The sequence below is a fragment of the Triturus cristatus genome, chromosome 8 (assembly GCF_964204655.1).
Source record: "Triturus cristatus chromosome 8, aTriCri1.1, whole genome shotgun sequence".
NCBI lineage: Eukaryota > Metazoa > Chordata > Amphibia > Caudata > Salamandridae > Triturus > Triturus cristatus.
In genome coordinates, this window is record NC_140591.1 from 41,647,983 (window position 1) to 41,668,339 (window position 20,357).

At 47.0% G+C, this 20,357-nt stretch overlaps 1 protein-coding gene and 1 long non-coding RNA gene across 3 annotated transcripts in view; one reads left to right on the forward strand and one right to left on the reverse strand.

The window, feature by feature from the left end:
* LOC146799926 (uncharacterized) overlaps positions 1–13,204 on the reverse strand; it is a 224,360-nt gene extending 211,156 nt beyond the window's left edge. For both annotated transcript variants that reach the window (XR_014967605.1, XR_014967604.1), the window contains exon 1: positions 13,113–13,204. This is a non-coding gene — a long non-coding RNA (uncharacterized LOC146799926). The remainder of the gene's footprint in view (positions 1–13,112) is intronic.
* Positions 13,205–13,281: 77 nt separating this feature from the next.
* LOC146799930 (uncharacterized) overlaps positions 13,282–20,357 on the forward strand; it is a 62,453-nt gene continuing 55,377 nt past the window's right edge. The window contains exon 1 of the mRNA XM_085620867.1: positions 13,282–13,481. The gene's annotated coding sequence lies outside the window, so the exon portion shown is untranslated. The remainder of the gene's footprint in view (positions 13,482–20,357) is intronic.

A 20,357-nucleotide genomic window follows, 5' to 3' on the forward strand; every position in this document is an offset into this window, starting at 1 on the left:
GGGGCAACTTGCTGGTGTGACGAGCAGTGTGCGACCAACTTGTGTTCAAATTATTACGGCTCCCGTGAGCTAACGGGCTGACGAGCCCTGGTTCTGCACCTGCGCGCCATGAGAGGTATTTGACCTGTTTTAATTACATTTTGGCAGTCCACTCGGCACCCCTTTACATTGTCCTGCTCCCTGCTGACGAGAGGCAACTACCTCGAAACACGTGTCCAGGGATGGCTAAATGCAACACATACTGTTTTCTTTTTACACATCGTGGCATAGGCGTACCCGCCGTCGCCACTACATTCACCACAGTCCTTTGGGGCAACTTGCTGGTGTGACGAGCAGTGTGCGACCAACTTGTGTTCAAATTATTACGGCTCCCGTGAGCTAACGGGCTGACGAGCCCTGGTTCTGCACCTGCGCGCCATGAGAGGTATTTGACCTGTTTTAATTACATTTTGGCAGTCCACTCGGCACCCCTTTACATTGTCCTGCTCCCTGCTGACGAGAGGCAACTACCTCGAAACACGTGTCCAGGGATGGCTAAATGCAAGACATACTGTTTTCTTTTTACACATCGTGGCATAGGCGTACCCGCCGTCGCCACTACATTCACCACAGTCCTTTGGGGCAACTTGCTGGTGTGACGAGCAGTGTGCGACCAACTTGTGTTCAAATTATTACGGCTCCCGTGAGCTAACGGGCTGACGAGCCCTGGTTCTGCACCTGCGCGCCATGAGAGGTATTTGACCTGTTTTAATTACATTTTGGCAGTCCACTCGGCACCCCTTTACATTGTCCTGCTCCCTGCTGACGAGAGGCAACTACCTCGAAACACGTGTCCAGGGATGGCTAAATGCAACACATACTGTTTTCTTCTTACACATCGTGGCATAGGCGTACCCGCCGTCGCCACTACATTCACCACAGTCCTTTGGGGCAACTTGCTGGTGTGACGAGCAGTGTGCGACCTACTTGTATTCAAATTATTACGGCTCCCGTGAGCTAACGGGCTGACGAGCCCTGGTTCTGCACCTGCGCGCCATGAGAGGTATTTGACCTGTTTTAATTACATTTTGGCAGTCCACTCGGCACCCCTTTACATTGTCCTGCTCCCTGCTGACGAGAGGCAACTACCTCGAAACACGTGTCCAGGGATGGCTAAATGCAACACATACTGTTTTCTTTTTACACATCGTGGCATAGGCGTACCCGCCGTCGCCACTACATTCACCACAGTCCTTTGGGGCAACTTGCTGGTGTGACGAGCAGTGTGCGACCAACTTGTGTTCAAATTATTACGGCTCCCGTGAGCTAACGGGCTGACGAGCCCTGGTTCTGCACCTGCGCGCCATGAGAGGTATTTGACCTGTTTTAATTACATTTTGGCAGTCCACTCGGCACCCCTTTACATTGTCCTGCTCCCTGCTGACGAGAGGCAACTACCTCGAAACACGTGTCCAGGGATGGCTAAATGCAACACATACTGTTTTCTTTTTACACATCGTGGCATAGGCGTACCCGCCGTCGCCACTACATTAACCACAGTCCTTTGGGGCAACTTGCTGGTGTGACGAGCAGTGTGCGACCAACTTGTGTTCAAATTATTACGGCTCCCGTGAGCTAACGGGCTGACGAGCCCTGGTTCTGCACCTGCGCGCCATGAGAGGTATTTGACCTGTTTTAATTACATTTTGGCAGTCCACTCGGCACCCCTTTACATTGTCCTGCTCCCTGCTGACGAGAGGCAACTACCTCGAAACACGTGTCCAGGGATGGCTAAATGCAAGACATACTGTTTTCTTTTTACACATCGTGGCATAGGCGTACCCGCCGTCGCCACTACATTCACCACAGTCCTTTGGGACAACTTGCTGGTGTGACGAGCAGTGTGCGACCAACTTGTGTTCAAATTATTACGGCTCCCGTGAGCTAACGGGCTGACGAGCCCTGGTTCTGCACCTGCGCGCCATGAGAGGTATTTGACCTGTTTTAATTACATTTTGGCAGTCCACTCGGCACCCCTTTACATTGTCCTGCTCCCTGCTGACGAGAGGCAACTACCTCGAAACACGTGTCCAGGGATGGCTAAATGCAACACATACTGTTTTCTTCTTACACATCGTGGCATAGGCGTACCCGCCGTCGCCACTACATTCACCACAGTCCTTTGGGGCAACTTGCTGGTGTGAGGAGCAGTGTGCGACCTACTTGTATTCAAATTATTACGGCTCCCGTGAGCTAACGGGCTGACGAGCCCTGGTTCTGCACCTGCGCGCCATGAGAGGTATTTGACCTGTTTTAATTACATTTTGGCAGTCCACTCGGCACCCCTTTACATTGTCCTGCTCCCTGCTGACGAGAGGCAACTACCTCGAAACACGTGTCCAGGGATGGCTAAATGCAACACATACTGTTTTCTTTTTACACATCGTGGCATAGGCGTACCCGCCGTCGCCACTACATTCACCACAGTCCTTTGGGGCAACTTGCTGGTGTGACGAGCAGTGTGCGACCAACTTGTGTTCAAATTATTACGGCTCCCGTGAGCTAACGGGCTGACGAGCCCTGGTTCTGCACCTGCGCGCCATGAGAGGTATTTGACCTGTTTTAATTACATTTTGGCAGTCCACTCGGCACCCCTTTACATTGTCCTGCTCCCTGCTGACGAGAGGCAACTACCTCGAAACACGTGTCCAGGGATGGCTAAATGCAACACATACTGTTTTCTTTTTACACATCGTGGCATAGGCGTACCCGCCGTCGCCACTACATTCACCACAGTCCTTTGGGGCAACTTGCTGGTGTGACGAGCAGTGTGCGACCAACTTGTGTTCAAATTATTACGGCTCCCGTGAGCTAACGGGCTGACGAGCCCTGGTTCTGCACCTGCGCGCCATGAGAGGTATTTGACCTGTTTTAATTATATTTTGGCAGTCCACTCGGCACCCCTTTACATTGTCCTGCTCCCTGCTGACGAGAGGCAACTACCTCGAAACACGTGTCCAGGGATGGCTAAATGCAACACATACTGTTTTCTTTTTACACATCGTGGCATAGGCGTACCCGCCGTCGCCACTACATTCACCACAGTCCTTTGGGGCAACTTGCTGGTGTGACGAGCAGTGTGCGACCAACTTGTGTTCAAAATATTACGGCTCCCGTGAGCTAACGGGCTGACGAGCCCTGGTTCTGCACCTGCGCGCCATGAGAGGTATTTGACCTGTTTTAATTACATTTTGGCAGTCCACTCGGCACCCCTTTACATTGTCCTGCTCCCTGCTGACGAGAGGCAACTACCTCGAAACACGTGTCCAGGGATGGCTAAATGCAACACATACTGTTTTCTTTTTACACATCGTGGCATAGGCGTACCCGCCGTCGCCACTACATTCACCACAGTCCTTTGGGGCAACTTGCTGGTGTGACGAGCAGTGTGCGACCAACTTTTGTTCAAATTATTACGGCTCCCGTGAGCTAACGGGCTGACGAGCCCTGGTTCTGCACCTGCGCGCCATGAGAGGTATTTGACCTGTTTTAATTACATTTTGGCAGTCCACTCGGCACCCCTTTACATTGTCCTGCTCCCTGCTGACGAGAGGCAACTACCTCGAAACACGTGTCCAGGGATGGCTAAATGCAACACATACTGTTTTCTTTTCACACATCGTGGCATAGGCGTACCCGCCGTCGCCACTACATTCACCACAGTCCTTTGGGGCAACTTGCTGGTGTGACGAGCAGTGTGCGACCAACTTGTGTTCAAATTATTACGGCTCCCGTGAGCTCACGGGCTGACGAGCCCTGGTTCTGCACCTGCGCGCCATGAGAGGTATTTGACCTGTTTTAATTACATTTTGGCAGTCCACTCGGCACCCCTTTACATTGTCCTGCTCCCTGCTGACGAGAGGCAACTACCTCGAAACACGTGTCCAGGGATGGCTAAATGCAACACATACTGTTTTCTTTTTACACATCGTGGCATAGGCGTACCCGCCGTCGCCACTACATTCACCACAGTCCTTTGGGGCAACTTGCTGGTGTGACGAGCAGTGTGCGACCAACTTGTGTTCTACTTATGTATGAAACGCTGGTGCGGACATTCCAACGACTGTGGGGTGCGGGAAGAGAAGAGCCAACTACACATGGGATTCTACACGCTCTGATAATGCCGGGTACCGCTGGCCATCAAATAACATGGTTCTATGCGCCACTCGTCGAAACATCACTGACACCGATGCTCGCTCTCAGGGGGAAACGGGAGAGAGTACTTTGTAAAACACTCACTATTGCGGAATGGAGCCGCGTTTTGGAATCGTCTAAGAAGATATCTCGCAACACCCACTTATATCTACAGTTCAATTATATCCATATGTCATATGATCCCACATCGCATACAGGCTGCATTTGGAGGGGAACCTAGAGAGTCCCCAAGATGTAGGCAGCTAGATGGGGACTTTCTACACATGACTTGGAGCTGTACAAACATACAAGGTTTTTAGGAAGCGGTGATGACCAAAATTAACAAAACACTGGGACGCACGCTAGTCCGCATGGTTGTGGTCCGTGTACTGGGGTTATACCCTAGAACACCTAAACGCAAGGTGTGTCACCCATTTGTAGATCTATCCTTAGCCCTGCCCAAGAGGCGAATTGCGATCACATGGCAGTCAGCAGCGGGACCACAGATTGAGGTTTGGAACCGAGAAGGGAGTAACGGGGGGTGGCAGAGGGTAGAGCACTACACAGGGAAGAGCTGAAGGGCCTGCGCAGGCGCCCTATTGCAGAGGTATTGAGGGAGATCTTATTCAACTGGGAACACCCGAGCGGCCTCAATAGTGAGGAGGAGGGAGACAGAACTGCATTGACTGGCTCAGACTGATAGGCTTGAACGTATGACGCCTCTCCTACAAGGGGCCCCCAGCACCAGGTTTTTCTCCCTGCCTCCTCCCCCCTTCCCAAGGCCACCATGGATAATTGCCAAAACACTGGTGAGACGTATGCAGCACCGTCAAGGTCCAGGTGGGCCCCCGCCAACCCCCTCCCCTTCGCCTCACCTTTCCCACCCCGGGATCCCCTAACGAGAAATCATCCTACAACGCGGGAGGAGGCAGTGATAGTGGCACCAACATGCACAGGCTGACACGGTTCAAAGTTTTCCAGTTTCCTTGTTTATTGGATTATGACAATTCTAATATAATAGTAAGTGAAAATAGTTAAAAGTGGTATGTAATAATCAAGCAAAAGATAGGCCCCATGGATAAGAAATTTAGATTATGAAGTACAAGTGGATGGGATACGAAGAAGATGTTGTCCAAAGGCACGATGAACTGAAACAAATGTTTAACTGTATGTAGAAATGGATTGATATGTGTATTGCTTTTGCGCGTAATGTATGCTTAAAACGGTGTTGTTTATCTGCCCATCACCCAGCCGTGCAAACGTTAGTAATATGAGTCCGAAGATTACTATATCTTGAATTAAACTATGCAAATGTTGAAGTACATGATTGTAAATGCCAATAAACATATTTTGAAAAAAAATTAAATTAAAAAACTTAGAGCGCTCACCCTAATAATAAAGGCTTTGCATTAATGAACCATAAATACAAGTTCGAACATCATTAACACATGTACACAAAAGTGACCTGAATTGCAGACAATGCCCTTCCCTGATCCATAATGTGGTACTGTAAACTGGCAGCCAAAGGGTTTGTTCCATAGAGGGTTGGGCCACCTTGTCCCAAGGACAAAATGCACATTAAAACTTGTTGCCTTTGACCCCAAACAATATGTCCTGGGCGTCGGGCTATAGGAATTCCACATCCCTGTAACAAGGATCCTGACAGTGCAAATATTTTGCCCTCAGGGTTCATAAGAGGAGGTAATAACACCAGAACCCTTGTCTACTACAGTAATTTGTGTGATTCCACCTAACAAAAAACCCATCTATAGGCTTAATCTCAGCATAAGGATCCACTCTCAAAGGCCTATTAGCGTCAATATTTGCTTTATCGCAAGAAAGAAGTCCAACTACCTTTGTTGTCACTTTTCATACTAAATAGATTAATTTATGGAATCTGACATAACTTTTAACAACAAACTGGCCAGGCCTATAGCCTTTCCATGGGCTTATCACCATAAGAAAACTCTGAATGGAGTAGAAGCTTTCCCAAAAGGCAATAATGAGGCAGCCAATAGGATAAACACATGTGCAGAGTTACTGTTGACTAAATAATGTCCTACCCCTCTGAAGAGTGCCTAACAAGGGTATTCAGAGTGAAAGCCTCTGATGTTTACTGCGGTAATCTGTGAGACTCCATGCAACAAAATACCAGTCCACAGGCATCAGCAAAGAGTAATAATAATCCATTCTGTTATAAAAGGGCGTCTCTAGTTGGCAGTGGCTTACACCCTGTCCAAGTAGGGACCCATATTCTAGTCAGGTTAAGGGGATTACACAGCTAAAATAACCCTTCGTCACCCCCTTTGTAGCTTGGCATGAGCAGTCAGGCTTATCTCAGAGGCAATGTGTAAAGCATTTGTACATAAACAAACAGTAACACAGTGAAAACACTACAAATGAACATCACACCAGTTAAGAAAAAAAGCCAATCTTTATCTGAATAAAACAACACAAAACAATAAAAATCCAACATACACAAGTAACTATATGAAGTTTTAAAGAATGTCTCAAAAATACAGTTGTTTGAAGTCGATAGCGCCAACCAGGGCTATCACGGCGTTGTGAACAACACAAATCCAACAGTTCAGTGCTTCGGTATCGGGAGGACCTGCAAAACAGTACCTTTGGAAAAGAAGAGGCAGCGTGGACCTTACGATGAAGCGTCGCTGGCAGGCGTTGGTTCTGGCAGTCGGTGAGTCCTTGAAGTCACACGGGTAGCGGATCGATCTCCGTGCTGTTGAAGTCAGGAATGCTGGCGTCGTCGTGGTTGATGCGTCATGCTCCTTATGAGCGATGACCACAGCATTGAGGCAGGCAGCGGCGCGGCGTCGATGTGGAAGCGCTATCGTCGGCAGACCTGGGGCTGCAATGTGAGATGGGGCGATTCGTTATGCTCCTCATGAGCATGCCCTCAGCCATGGTGCAGGCAGCAATGTCGTTGGACGGGGTCAGAGTCAATGGTGCTGTCGTCGGCAAACCAGGGGCTGCGCTGAGAGACGGGGCGATCCGCCGTGTTCCTCATGAGTGAAGCCCTTAGTCATGGTGCAGGCAGCGGTGTTGATAACATCGTGAAGCTTTGTCGTCGGCTGAGATGTTGTCACGGTCAATGCATCGTGCTCCTTACAAGCAGTGACCATGGCTTTGGTGCAGGCAGCAGCATCAGTGACGGCGTTGGGGTTGGTTTTCTTGGACTTATAGCTCAATCACTCAGTTTTAAAGGTCCAGGACTGGTTTTGGCACCACTTGGCAATGCAAGACTCACAGCAGAAGTGTACCAGAGATGGCAACAAGATGTGGATGAAGTCTTTGATGTCCCTGAGACTTCCAACAGGAGGCAAGCACAACTCAAGCCCTTGGAGAACAATGGCAAGCCGGATGAAGAAAACAAAGTTGAGTCATTTCCTTCTTCAAGACAGACGCAGCAGGCCAGCCCAAAACAGAAATAAGCAGAGTGGCAGTTCCCCTCCTTCACATTCTCCACCTCTTCTTCTTGGCAGAATCTCCTCTTAGTCCAAAAGTCTTCTATGGGATCACAGCTCCAGTACTTATACCAGTTTCTGCCTTTGAAGTAGGCAAACTTCAAAGGATAGTCTTTGTAGTGCACAAGACCCTCCCCTTCCCTGACCTGGCTCCAGACACACTACAGGGGGGTAAGTACAGAATTGTGTGAGAACAGGCACAGCCCTATTCAGGTGTCAGTGACAGCTCCTCCCACCACTCTAGCTCAGGAAGACACATCCGCCTAGTGATGGGCCATCGGGATATGCAGGGCACACCTCAGTTCCCTTTGTGTGGCTATCTAGAGTTAATGCACAAACAGATCAACTGTCAGTCTAAACCATATGTGGATTCCACAGGCAGGCAGACAAACAGAATGGTAAAGCAAGAAAATGCCCACTTTCTAAAAGTGGAATTTTCAAACACCCAATTTAAGAACCAACTTCACTAAAAGATGTATTTTTAAATTGTGAGTTCAGAGACCCTAAACTCCAAATCTCTCTCTCTTCCCAATTGGAAGTTACACAGCACCTTCAATGATAGCCTATGGGAGAGATAGTCTTTGCAATAGTGAAAAACGAAATGAGTAGTATTTCACTATCAGGACATGTAAAATACACCAGTACATGTCCTGCCTTTTAAATGCACTGCATCTAGCCTATGGGGCTACCATGGGCCAACCTTAGGGGTGCCTTTAAATGTAATAAAAGGGAAGGTTTGGGCCTGGCAAGTGGGTGCACTTGCCAGGTCAACATTGTAGTTTAAAACTGCACTTACAGACACTGCAGTGGCAGATCTGAGACATGGTTGCAGGGCTACTCGTGTGGGTTGCACAATCAGGGCTGCAGGCCCACTAGTAGCATTTAATTTACAGGCCCAGGGCACACACAGTGCACTTTACTGGGGACTTACCAGTAAATCAAATATGCCAATCATGGATAAACCAATCACAATCATAATTTACAGAGAACGCATATGCACTTTAGCACTGGTTAGTAGTGGTAAAGTCCCCAGAGTGCTAGCCAACAAAAACAGGTCAGGAAAAAATAGGAGGAAGAAGACAAAAGGTTTGGGGATAACCCTGCAAAAAGGGCCAGGTCCAACACATACATAAACACGTGTTGCATTTGACTCATGCGTTTCACAATAATTCTATCTGGCTTAGTACCAAAAGAGAATAAAATCACAAAAAAATTATACTTACCATGTGTGGTAAAGGCATACGTGGTAAAGGCTGAGCTGAAAAGGCATGCATGGTGAAGGCTGCGTTGAAATGTCATACATTCTTACTGGGGTAGTCACAAATGATTGCATTGGAACCTTATCTAATATAGCTTCTTTGAGGATGTGCACTTTCACTGCATTGTAAGAATCCTCATTCATTATAATCGGTTGAATCAATTCGCAAAGATTACTTTCCAGATTTGCCAAAAGACTCATAAATGTATCAAAGCTCATATTTAATATATCTACTTTTGGCCAGAGAACACTTTCAAACAGTTTTGTCGGGAGGAGGATAAAATTCAGTAAGACACAATGTTATTGTCTTTTGAATATTTAACTTGTATATTAATTCCTGGGTCAATCCACAGCCAGATTCATTTGTTCTAATTAAATATGAACGATTTCCTAGAAGTGTGCTCTGAGATAGATTGAATGAAACAGGTGCTACAAAGAGTTTACAAGCAAGGAAGGGGCATCAAAGGGATACATGCAGAGGGCAACATGATAAAGTCACTAAGGAGTGATGTCCTAGTGGGTTAGTGCATGCCAATGTGCTAATAAAAAGTAGTATTGTATTACTTCTAGCAGCTGAACTCAAAATGGTACATCCAGGCATTTTAAAGTAAAACATTGTGTATGTTTTCATCCCAATCCAAAGATGTGTTTTTGACATTCATAGAAGTGAAAAGCAGCGATTGGAAAGATTACTCCTTGCAGGAGCCCCATACGATAGAGTGCTCTCTATCGGTTTTATTGACAGAAGTTCTATGAAGCCTTCTTTTTAGAGATCATTATCTGCCTTGAGATTAAATTATAGGTTACAAACACGGCTGATTTGTTTATGAGCTTCCATGGCACTTAATGCTTTTTAAAAATTTGTAATGCCCAATTTAATTGTGTTAATACTCACATTTGAGCCTGCCCTTTTTGAAAGGATTCAAGACTTTTTTTTAAAAGATTGAAGGCAGAAGAAATAATGATTGAGATGATCTATATATGTTTGGAAAGTGTTTGAAAGTCATTTTCAATAACTTTAAATATGCTTTGCTTTGCTTGGCAGTTTCTCTAATTCTTTCAGAAGATTGTTTTTCAGAGTATGCATACTCTTCTTTTATAGCAGCATATATTACAGTATATATATTGGAATCTTTTATTTTTTTACGGGAGGCACCCCAGAAGAAAAGCACTTAAATCCATATTTTCAGTAAGCTTTAACAGGTGTTTTTATTAACAGAACTCAAACAAGAACGAGGCTGCTACTTCTGAAATAGATTTCCTGCACAGTACATAGTTGCAATCATGGAAAATATATGTTATTCCTAGGATCTGGACAGTTTGCCAATGGCCCAGCATCTTTTGACATAATATTATTCACTCAATAAGGCTTGTTGTCAGCGAAGGGTCTGGGGGAAATGCTGCTATATTGCCTGGGCATGAATTGAGAGTGTGGCTTAGGCCTATCTGCAGATCCCAATTAATGCACATGTAATCACGCTGGCCTCTGACAGCCTATCAGGGAACAAAGCACCTTGATTGGACAGTCTTACTGTAGAACTCTTTAAGGCATTTAAGACAAATCTTGCATTGCGGCTAGTTTATCTCTATCAAGAATCGACAGAAACAGGAGTGCTACCTCCCCTCACTGACAGAGAGTCTGTGATCACCATAATTCTAAATCCTGACAAAGATGCCCAAGAATGCCCATCCTACAGACCCCTTACTGTATTGAATCTTGATAATAAAAGACTAGCTTGGATTATTGCAAACTGACTCAACACACTGATGAAGGGCTTAGTGTTGCCAGTAGACATACTTCCATGCCATTGCCATGCCCCCTCTGACCTCTTCTTTTTGCCCTAACCATGGAGTATTTCGCTACATGGCTGCAGAAGAGCAATCAACACAGGGGTATTGCCTTCCCAAACAGATGTGTTTTATTATAACTTTATGCTAATGACTTTACGTTCTTTGTGAAAAATTGAGTTCAACCTCTGGGCGATCATTAACAAAAAACCAAGGTATGGGGTACTTACAGGTATAGATATAACTGGACAAAATCTGAAATATTCCCCTTCACTAACTCCTCCCTTAAGCCACAGGCCAACTACCCAATGCACTGGTAGAAGAGTTTGGAGTACTTATAAATAGAGAGAAACACCTGTTGCCCGGGGCAACTACGGCCCAATAACTGAAAAATTAAGTGACCAAGTTGAACGGTAGATAACGCTGTCATGATCAATGGCTGGCAGAGTTGCTCTGATTACAATTTTATTACTGCCCAGATTTTAGTACCTATTCAACAACACTCCCATTCCTCTTGGTAAATCCCTTTTTGTTAAGCTACGGTTGGTATCGGCAGAACGAAGACCTAGATTGAATTGGAGATTGCTCACAATGCCATATGATAAATTAATATTTCGGCAAAAAAGGTTCATCATAAAGTTGAGAAAAGCCTCACTTGTACTTACACATTAATGGTGGAGGTATAAAGGCGTCTGTAATTTGAACAGCACTAAACAGTCGCTATGGTTAATAGGGGATCTGGTGATGGGAATAAGGGATTTATTACTCAAGGCGTCTGAATAATTATAATGGCTTCTGAAGAATTGAGAAGGAAAAAACCTGTAAGGAAGAAATTCCTATAGGCACCAAGTCCATAGCAGAAGAAAATTATGTCCTTCGAATGAGTGTGCCAATTGTGTATAAACATGGCAGACATGCCAGCATTCAGCACGTGGTGCGTGAGAAGACTAGAATATGCACCCTACCATATAAAGTGTACCGACAAGGGAGAAGAGAAATGCCAGCAATAGGGAAGGGACAATATCTAGAGAGTAGTACATGAGGACCACTGAATAATCTGAAACTAAAAACACACACCAGTCCTGAAAAAGTATGCGACATGGAAAACATTGACAAGCATAGATAGATAACCAAGATATATATAAATTATCCGTTTAACAAGGCAAGGAGGAGGAATAACGGGCACGGCGAAGAGGGGAAGAAAGGGTTGGTGCTTTTTCTTCCTAGTGAAAACATGAAGACAGAAAACAATTAGTCACACAGCATTCAAAACCTGTGGATGGTCAAGCTATCCTACCAGAAGGGGTTATTATCCAAGGAGATTTAAAGGTGCATAGTAAAAAGTGATGTAACCAATTATATCCTGGGGGTCAAGTTGGATATCTTACAGCCTTAGAAAGATTAAGAACACTGATCATGAAACCAAAAAGACCCAATAATATATATATTGGATGGTAACAGTTTTTGTTATAAAGCCTTGTTAAGAGGTTCGTACAGGGTGTAGGAACTATAGTGCGGTGATGCCGGCACCAGCACTAGAACGCGTTAGTCTGACCCATGATGTGTGGTACTTGGCAGGGCTGGTGATGTCGCTATACAGGGGTCAGTGATGCACTGCCTGGAGACCAGTCCTTGCAGCGGCACTCTCGTCATTCCCCTCCCACGTCCAATGCACTCTATCCATGTTTCTACTTTCCCTTTTCCCTCACTCGTCCCCTCTTCAGAGTCCGGGGTCTGCTGCTGTCACCGGTGCTGCTGAGCTTTGCTGCTTACCTCAAAGCTGCTCTGAAAGGCCGGGAGGCTTAGGACCGACACACATCTCCTTTCCCTGACAAACACAGGGGTGAGTGTTGTGGGCTTAGGACAGACGCACATGTCCTTCCTCCTGACATACACAGGGGTGAGTGTTGGGGGGCTTAGGACAGACACACATCTCCTTTCTCCTCAAATACACGGGGGGAGTGTTGGGGGTCTTAGGACAGACACACAGCTCCTTCCTCCTGACATACACAGGGGTGATTGTTGGGGGGGCTTAGGACAGACACACATCTCCTTCTCCCTGACATACACAGAGGTGAGTGTTGGGGGGCTTAGGACGGACACACCTCTCCCTCCCCTGACATACACAGGGGTGAGTGTTGATGGTCGGTGTCAAACTCGACACCCCAACATCCTTTCCATTCGGGGTTAGGTTTCTGTTGTGTCGTTTACTTAATCTTGTTTACATCTAGCTTGCTTCGCCCCACCGAGCGCCCCTCCCCTCCTGCGCGCCGCGGCAGCCACCAGCTGGAATGTTGACAGCTGGACGTTCTAGAGTGACAGTTTAGACAGTTGGTTGTATTGACAATAGATTCATTATGCACTAAGCCTCTGGTTGAGTGTGTCGTCCATTAGCGTAATAAACTACTTACAAGTTATAACTCCTGACTACTCATCTTTACAGTTTCTTATCTTCCTTCGGCCGCAGGAGGCCTGGTCAGGGTGACTGCAGTCTGTGTTACTGCTTAGTCCGCTGTCTCTTTCAGCTACTCTCAGCTCCAGACCAGCAGGCACAGGATTTCCTCTTCCGGGTCAGGTGGTAGCAGAGACAGCACCAGCAGTGAAAGCAGTCACTTCCGGCCTCTTCTTCCCTTCGGCTCCAGCAGCTGTAGGGGTGGAAGGGTCCTCTATCTGTGCGGTGACCTTCACCATCTGACCCCAGACATCACCCCCGGCCTCGGTTTGTCATCTTCGCCGTCCCAGGCCGAGGGAGAAAGGGCTCCGAGCAGGTGTCTGCGCAGGTAGGAGTCTTCCTATCCACCCCTCCCCGCTTCTGGACAACCTTAACTCTCCACTCCCCAACTTCACGCTATGGCCTCTCCCCGCCTGCGTCCCCTTCACCTCTCCTGTGCAGCCTCTCCCCTTCCCACCTCCCCTGTGTAGCCTCTCCCCACCTCCCCTGTGCAGCCTCTCCCCTCTATCCTGTGCAGCCTCTCCCCACCTCACCTCTCCTGTGCAGCCTCTCCCCCTCCCACCCCTCTTGCGCAGCCTCTCCCCTTCCCACCTCCTGTGCAGCCTCTACTGTACAGTCTCTTCCCCTCCCTCCTCTCCTGTGCAGTCTCTCCTGTACAGTCTCTCCCCCTCCCACCTCCTGTGCAGCTTCTCCCCCTCCCACATCTCCTGTACAACCTCTCAACTTTCCACCTCTCATGTGCAGCCTCTCCCCTTTCCACCTCTCATGTGCAGCCTCTCCCCTTTCCACCTCTCATGTGCAGCCTCTCCCCTTCCCACCTCTCCTGTGCAGCCTCTCCCCCTCCCACCTCTCCTGTGCAGCCTCTCCCCCTCCCACCCCTCTTGCGCAGCCTCTCCCCTTCCCACCTCTCCTGTGCAGCCTCTACTGTACAGTCTCTTCCCCTCCCTCCTCTCCTGTGCAGTCTCTCCTGTACAGTCTCTCCCCCTCCCACCTCCTGTGCAGCTTCTCCCCCTCCCACATCTCCTGTACAACCTCTCCCCTTCCCACCTCTCCTGTGCAGCCTCTCCCCCTCTCACCTCTCCGGTGCAGCCTCTCCCCCTCTCACCTCTCCGGTGCCGTTTCTCCCCCTCCCACCTCTCCTGTGCAACCACTTCCTCTCCCCACCTCTCATGTGCAGCCTCTTCCCCTTCTCACCTCTCCTGTGCAGCCTCTCCCCTTCCCACATCGCCTGTGCAGCCTCTCCCCTTCCCACATCGCCTGTGCAGCCTCTCCCCTTCCCACATCGCCTGTGCAGCCTCTCCCCTTCCCACCTCTGCTGTGCAGCCTCTGCCCTTCCCACCTCTCCGGTGCATCCTCTCTCTCTCCCACCTCTCCTGTGCTGCCTCTCCCCACCTCCCTTCCTTTCCTGCCCATTCTTCCCACCCACCCTCCCCCCACCTCTCCGGTGTAGCTTCTCCTCTCTTTTTTTTCTTCCGTGATCCGCTTGACCCTGTTTGGTCTCAGATTTTTTCCTATGCTATGGTGACCCGGGCGGCGCAGTCTCAGACTCCCTTCTTCGGTACATTGTTTATGGAACACACGCTGTCACATGTGGCTCTGGATCAGTTCGGCTGCGGGTGGCTCAGAGAAAGCTGTAAATGCACAAACATCAAGCGCTGGGTCCAGCCTCTTGTAGATCTCGGCACCTTTTGTTGTTTTCTGGCTCCCTGAAACTAGTGATGTAGGCGCCTAAACACCGAGCTGCTATTAGACATACATACCCCCTAGCCCCCACTCACTCCTGTGCCCCTTGACCATGGATCCAGGGGGTGCATTACACTCTTGCAGCGCAGCTAAGGACATCGGCAGTGCTTAATTTGTGCCGGTGGTTGCCAGCGGGCACCACTGCCGCTTATTCTTTGGGTCCGGAACTCTTTCCACACAAGCAGCAATCCCGATCATAATTGTGCTAGTTTTATATATTTTATTTTTTAGGATGTTTTTTTCTGACGCCCCCAGGCATCTTATGGTATGTGTTATCTCATTATGTGACCGCAGCGTCATTATGACGAGTCATTATGTGACCTCAGCGTTGTAGCGTCATTATGAAGAGTCATTCCCTCCTCCTTTGCCTGTGAGCGCCCTGTCTAGACAGGGTCTCTGCAATTGTAACACAGCCCACCCGTGAAGCAAGACTGCAAGCAGTCATCAGGAAACATTGACCGGTAAAACAACCACACCATTGTCCTGTTCATTTCTAAACGTGCAGTGCACTGGTGACGTATGGCACTGCATTGTAATTTCATTTACCACTCCTCGCGTCCTGCCCCCGCCGCCCCACTGTGTACAGCCCACAATCATTTCCATCCCAAATGTGCAGTCCATCGGAGAGGGTGCTGGCCCCATTAAAGAGTGAGGGCCAGGAGGTCATTGGTGACAGTGTGTAAAGATGACACTTCAACGGAGTAGAGTTGAAGTAGTTTATTACTCACTAGGAACGACACACCGGGAGAACCGCTGTGCAGGGCACACAGATGCAACTGACAATCTCAACCGCCCCAACTGTCACCCTGAACAATCAGCTGTCAACATTCCAGCTGACGTGAGCAGGCTCGCGCGAGGCAGGGGGAAGGGAAGGAGTGTGGGAAGCAGGAAGGATAGAATAAACACAACACATCTCTTCCCTTTACAACACTAAAAAGAACTGGGAGGGAGAGAGAAAAAAAAGAAGGGGTGGAAAGCAACAATGGATTGCTATCTATTCACATACGAAGTCTTTGAATTTGCTAGGCTTGACTAATATGCGGCCATGTCTGCTCGTGCTGGCCATTCCGCCTGTAGCTTCTTTTCCCATCTCTTGTTCTTGTTCAAACGCAGGGCTTCCTCTCGACTCGCAAGAGTTACTCATATCCTTGATGAGGTTATCGGACACCTCCACATCAAGTTCCTTCGCAACCTGATCTTCCACGTTGGTGATGTTACTGTCCTCAAGGGATGCTTCTGAGGCACTGGTGCTGAGGTCTCTCAGTTCCCCAATAGATTCTATGAGCTCATGTTCCTGTTCATCCACAGTGGTGTGATCATAGGAATGTGACAATGTGTTGTCCACTTCTTCCTCTGAATCTGACGACGTTAGGTGCAACCAACTATACGTGTCTAAAGTTTCCAATTTGTCTTCCACGTCTTTGACTTCCCTTAAATCCATTCCTGGTTGTGCACACTCCTTCCTGTGACAAACGGACAACGCAGAGGCATGCCAAACCTTCCCATCGCTGAGGAGCGCAGAGTTGCAGAACACCTTCACCACCTTCAATGGCTCTGAAAATCTGTTCTGCCCTTTTATAATGTGTCCACTTCTTCTCACTCGTACGCTATCGCCTTCCTTGAGTTTTATCTGATTGCAGTTGTGCCTGCTGTCATACTTCACTTTGCTCATGTCCTTCGCTTCTTGGATTCTCTTCCTGACTTTTTCCACTGACCATTCCGATTTCCTTGCTCCCTTGAGCCATCCGATATTGTCTTTTGAGATGGGTGTTCTTCCTCTCATAATCTCAAATGGGCTTATCAATGTTTTTTCACTTGGTGTGATCCTGTATCCCCAGACCATTTTGCTAACTTCCTTTCTCCAACATTTTCCGTTGTTGTTCGCTAGTTGGATAATGCCCTTTATTACTCTATTAAATCTTTCTACGGCACCATTGCCGGCGGGGTGGTACACTGAGGTGGTCTTGTGGGTAATACCATTCCTGATCACAAAATTCTTGAAAACTTCAGACAAGAACTGACTTCCATTATCACTTACGATATTCTTAGGTATGCCTTCTCTTGTGAAGATACTGTCTAGGAACGTCACAATGTCTACAGCATCCACCTTCCTGCAAACTTTTATTTCTGGCCACTTTGAGAAATGATCCACTAAGACCAGGATACTCAATTTTTCTTCTTGCCATTGGATCGGACCCATTATATCGATTCCAACGCGTTCCCAAGGCATGTTAGGACACTGCAATGGTTGTAAAGGTGGTCTTAACGTCGTTTGTGTCTTATCCGAATTCACACATTGTGTGCAGTCTCTTACTGCCCTCTCAATTTGTATATCGCACCCAGGCCACCAATACCAATTTTTTATTCTCTGCTTGGTTTTGTTAATGCCCAAGTGACCTTCATGGCAAATGTTGACAATTCTTTCCCTCAAGGTGACAGGAGGAACCATTTTACCCTGTCTTAACACAAAGTTGTTCTCCACCGACAATTCACTTCTCAATTCCCAGAAGGGTCTTAACTCGCTTTTCAGTTTTTTTTTTTCTGGCCAACCCCTCACAATTAGTTTACTGACTTCTTTGAGTGTCTCGTCATTCTGACCTTCTTTGTTCCAGTCTTCTTCTAGTATACTAGGAAACTCTTCATTTATGCTCGCTACGCAGAGTTCTTCTTCATCCACCCCTTTTTCCTCATTATGCAAAGGCAATCTGCTTAAAAAATCTGCGACTACGTTCTTTGCACCAGGTAGATACTGTACCTCATAGTTAAAATCCAAAAGTCTTATTGACAATCGTGCTAATCTCGGTGAAGCATTATACAATCCCTTCACTGTCATTACTTTCACAAGCGGTTTGTGGTCACACCGCAAAACAATTCTTCTTCCCCATATGTACTGCCGGAAATGTTCCATCCCCCACACACACGCCAAGGCCTCCCGCTCGATAACTGAGTACCTCTCCTCAGTGGGAGTTAAAGAGCGGGAAGCAAATGCGATGGTGGCTTCCTTGCCATCGCTTTCAATTTGTGTGAGGACGGCACCAATACCTTTGCCACTCGCATCAGTAGTGACTACGCAGTCTAGGTTAGTATCAAATCCCTTGAGGGGCGGTGCATCACAAATTTCCTTTTTGAGTAACTTAAAACTTTCCTCACAGTCTTTAGACCATTCAAATTTGCTCTTATTTTTCAACAGCATTCTTATACTGTACGTTTTTGTAGAGAAATTCCTTACGAATTTGGAGTAGTACTCCACGAGACCCAAAAATGCTCTTAACTCATCTTTATTCTGTGGAACTGGGGCATCCTTTATAGCCTTGATAAGTTCTTTCTTTGGTTTTATACCCTCTTGAGTAATTTCATGTCCTAAATAGGTGACTTTCTTGTTGCTGAAACTGCATTTTTTATGTTCTGCCGTCATGCCATTCTTTTCTAAGATTTTGAGTACCACCAGCAACCTGTTGTCATGGTCTAACTGATCTCTCCCCATAATAAGAATGTCATCTTGGAAAATCAGCAATTTTTTGATCCCTTTGAACATTTCATGCATTAGTCTCTGGAATAACGCCGCTGCCGACGCCAAACCAAAAGGTACTCTACAATCTCAACCGCCCCAACTGTCACCCTGAACAATCAGCTGTCAACATTCCAGCTGACGTGAGCAGGCTCGCGCGAGGGAGGTGTCGCGCGAGGCAGGGGGAAGGGAAGGAGTGTGGGAAGCAGGAAGGATAGAATAAACACAACACAGTGGGCATTATTTCCATACATCAGATGGCAACGTGGAGCCAAATACAAATACTGCCCCGCATTGGTTAGTAGCAGACCCCTGGTGATCTGTAACTCCTATATAAAAGGAGGTAGTGTGCACTGATTGGGACACTGCCAGCATCCGCTTGTTAATGAGCTATCTTAAATGGTATTTGATAATTTTAAATGTAAAACACCCCTTTAAGCCCTAAGTCACCATTTGCACAAGTCTGTCTCTATTTACAGTCAGAAGAGTGTATCTGTTTTACTTGATCACATTAAAATGGAAAACGTTGAAAGAGCGGGGATGCCTGGCTTTGAGAAAGCAACGAGTTTGTTGTGATTGAATGCAGTCCTCTGTTGGTATGTGTAAGAAAGGCACAGGGTAGTCGGTGATAATAGCTGGTTCTTTATGTTTATTGCAAGTAAATGATCCCATCCACCATAAGCTGCTGCAAGCACTTCTGAAGCTACCTTCAACTGCCTCACTCCTTCACATCATTCCAGACCCCTCAATCATAAACATTCCTTTGTCCAGGCAACGTGAGCAACATTCTACGATGCCACACATCCCCTTCCTTTACGAAGACAAATGTATGAATTACAGCAGTGGTGCAAACCTATATACAACATAAGAAAATTCAAAACCTATTTAACAAAATCTTTTAGAAACATGGGAGGCTTGGAAACCCTGGATGATTTGCGAATACCTTGAGGAGCCCTGCTTGCATCATTACCATCAGACAAAGATTTGCGAATACCTTGGGGAGCCCTGCTTGCATCAAAACCATCAGACAACTTCCCCCTAATCAAAAACTCTTTCCTTACCACCACCACCCTGTTCAAATTCCAAATGCGGTGGTCAGCAGTTTTTATAGCATTCGTGAACACTTTTATTACTTGAATGGGTTTCAAAAATCTTACTCCAGATCTCTTTTTGATTGGGTTCTTTATGAGAACCCAATCTCCCACTTTCACCACTGTCCTCTTAACAGATTTCCTTCCATCAAAATTCTCTTTCCTAGACATAATTTTCTGTGATTCTTTGACCCTCCAGTTAGACTTATCATTTTTAGTGATCAACCCGGGTTGCATATCATTTACCCACGGAGGGGCTACACGAGTATTGGGACATCTAGCCCTGAATAGTTCAAAAGGCGTTCTATTAGTGATAGCGTGAGGCGAAACCCTGTAAGCTTCAACCTTATCCCAAATCTGACTACGCCAATCCAGACCACTTGACCTAGCCATGTTAATAGTTTCTTTTAGTACACGGTTAAACCTCTCAACCATGCCATTGGTTTCTGGGTGATACAATGACGACTTTTTGTGCTTGATACCATTTTTCCCAAAAAATGATTGCATTTCCCTGGATACAAATTGCACCCCGTTATCCGTTAAAATACTAGAAGGTATACCTTCCCTAGAGAAAATTTTCTTTAAGAAACCTATCACATGTCTAGTTTCAACCCCTCTTGAAATACCTATTTCAGGCCATCTTGAGTAAAAATCAACTAACACAAAGACATACCAATCAGTACCCGATGACTGTATGGGGCCCAAAATGTCTAAACCCACTTCTTTCCAAGGGGCATCAGGTCTTTCCCTTATCACCATGGGTTGTGTCTTGGGTTTCGCTACCCTCTCGCTCAGGGCACATTCAACACATTCTCTTATCTTCCTTTCAACCTGCATATCCATCCCTGGCCACCAATAGTTG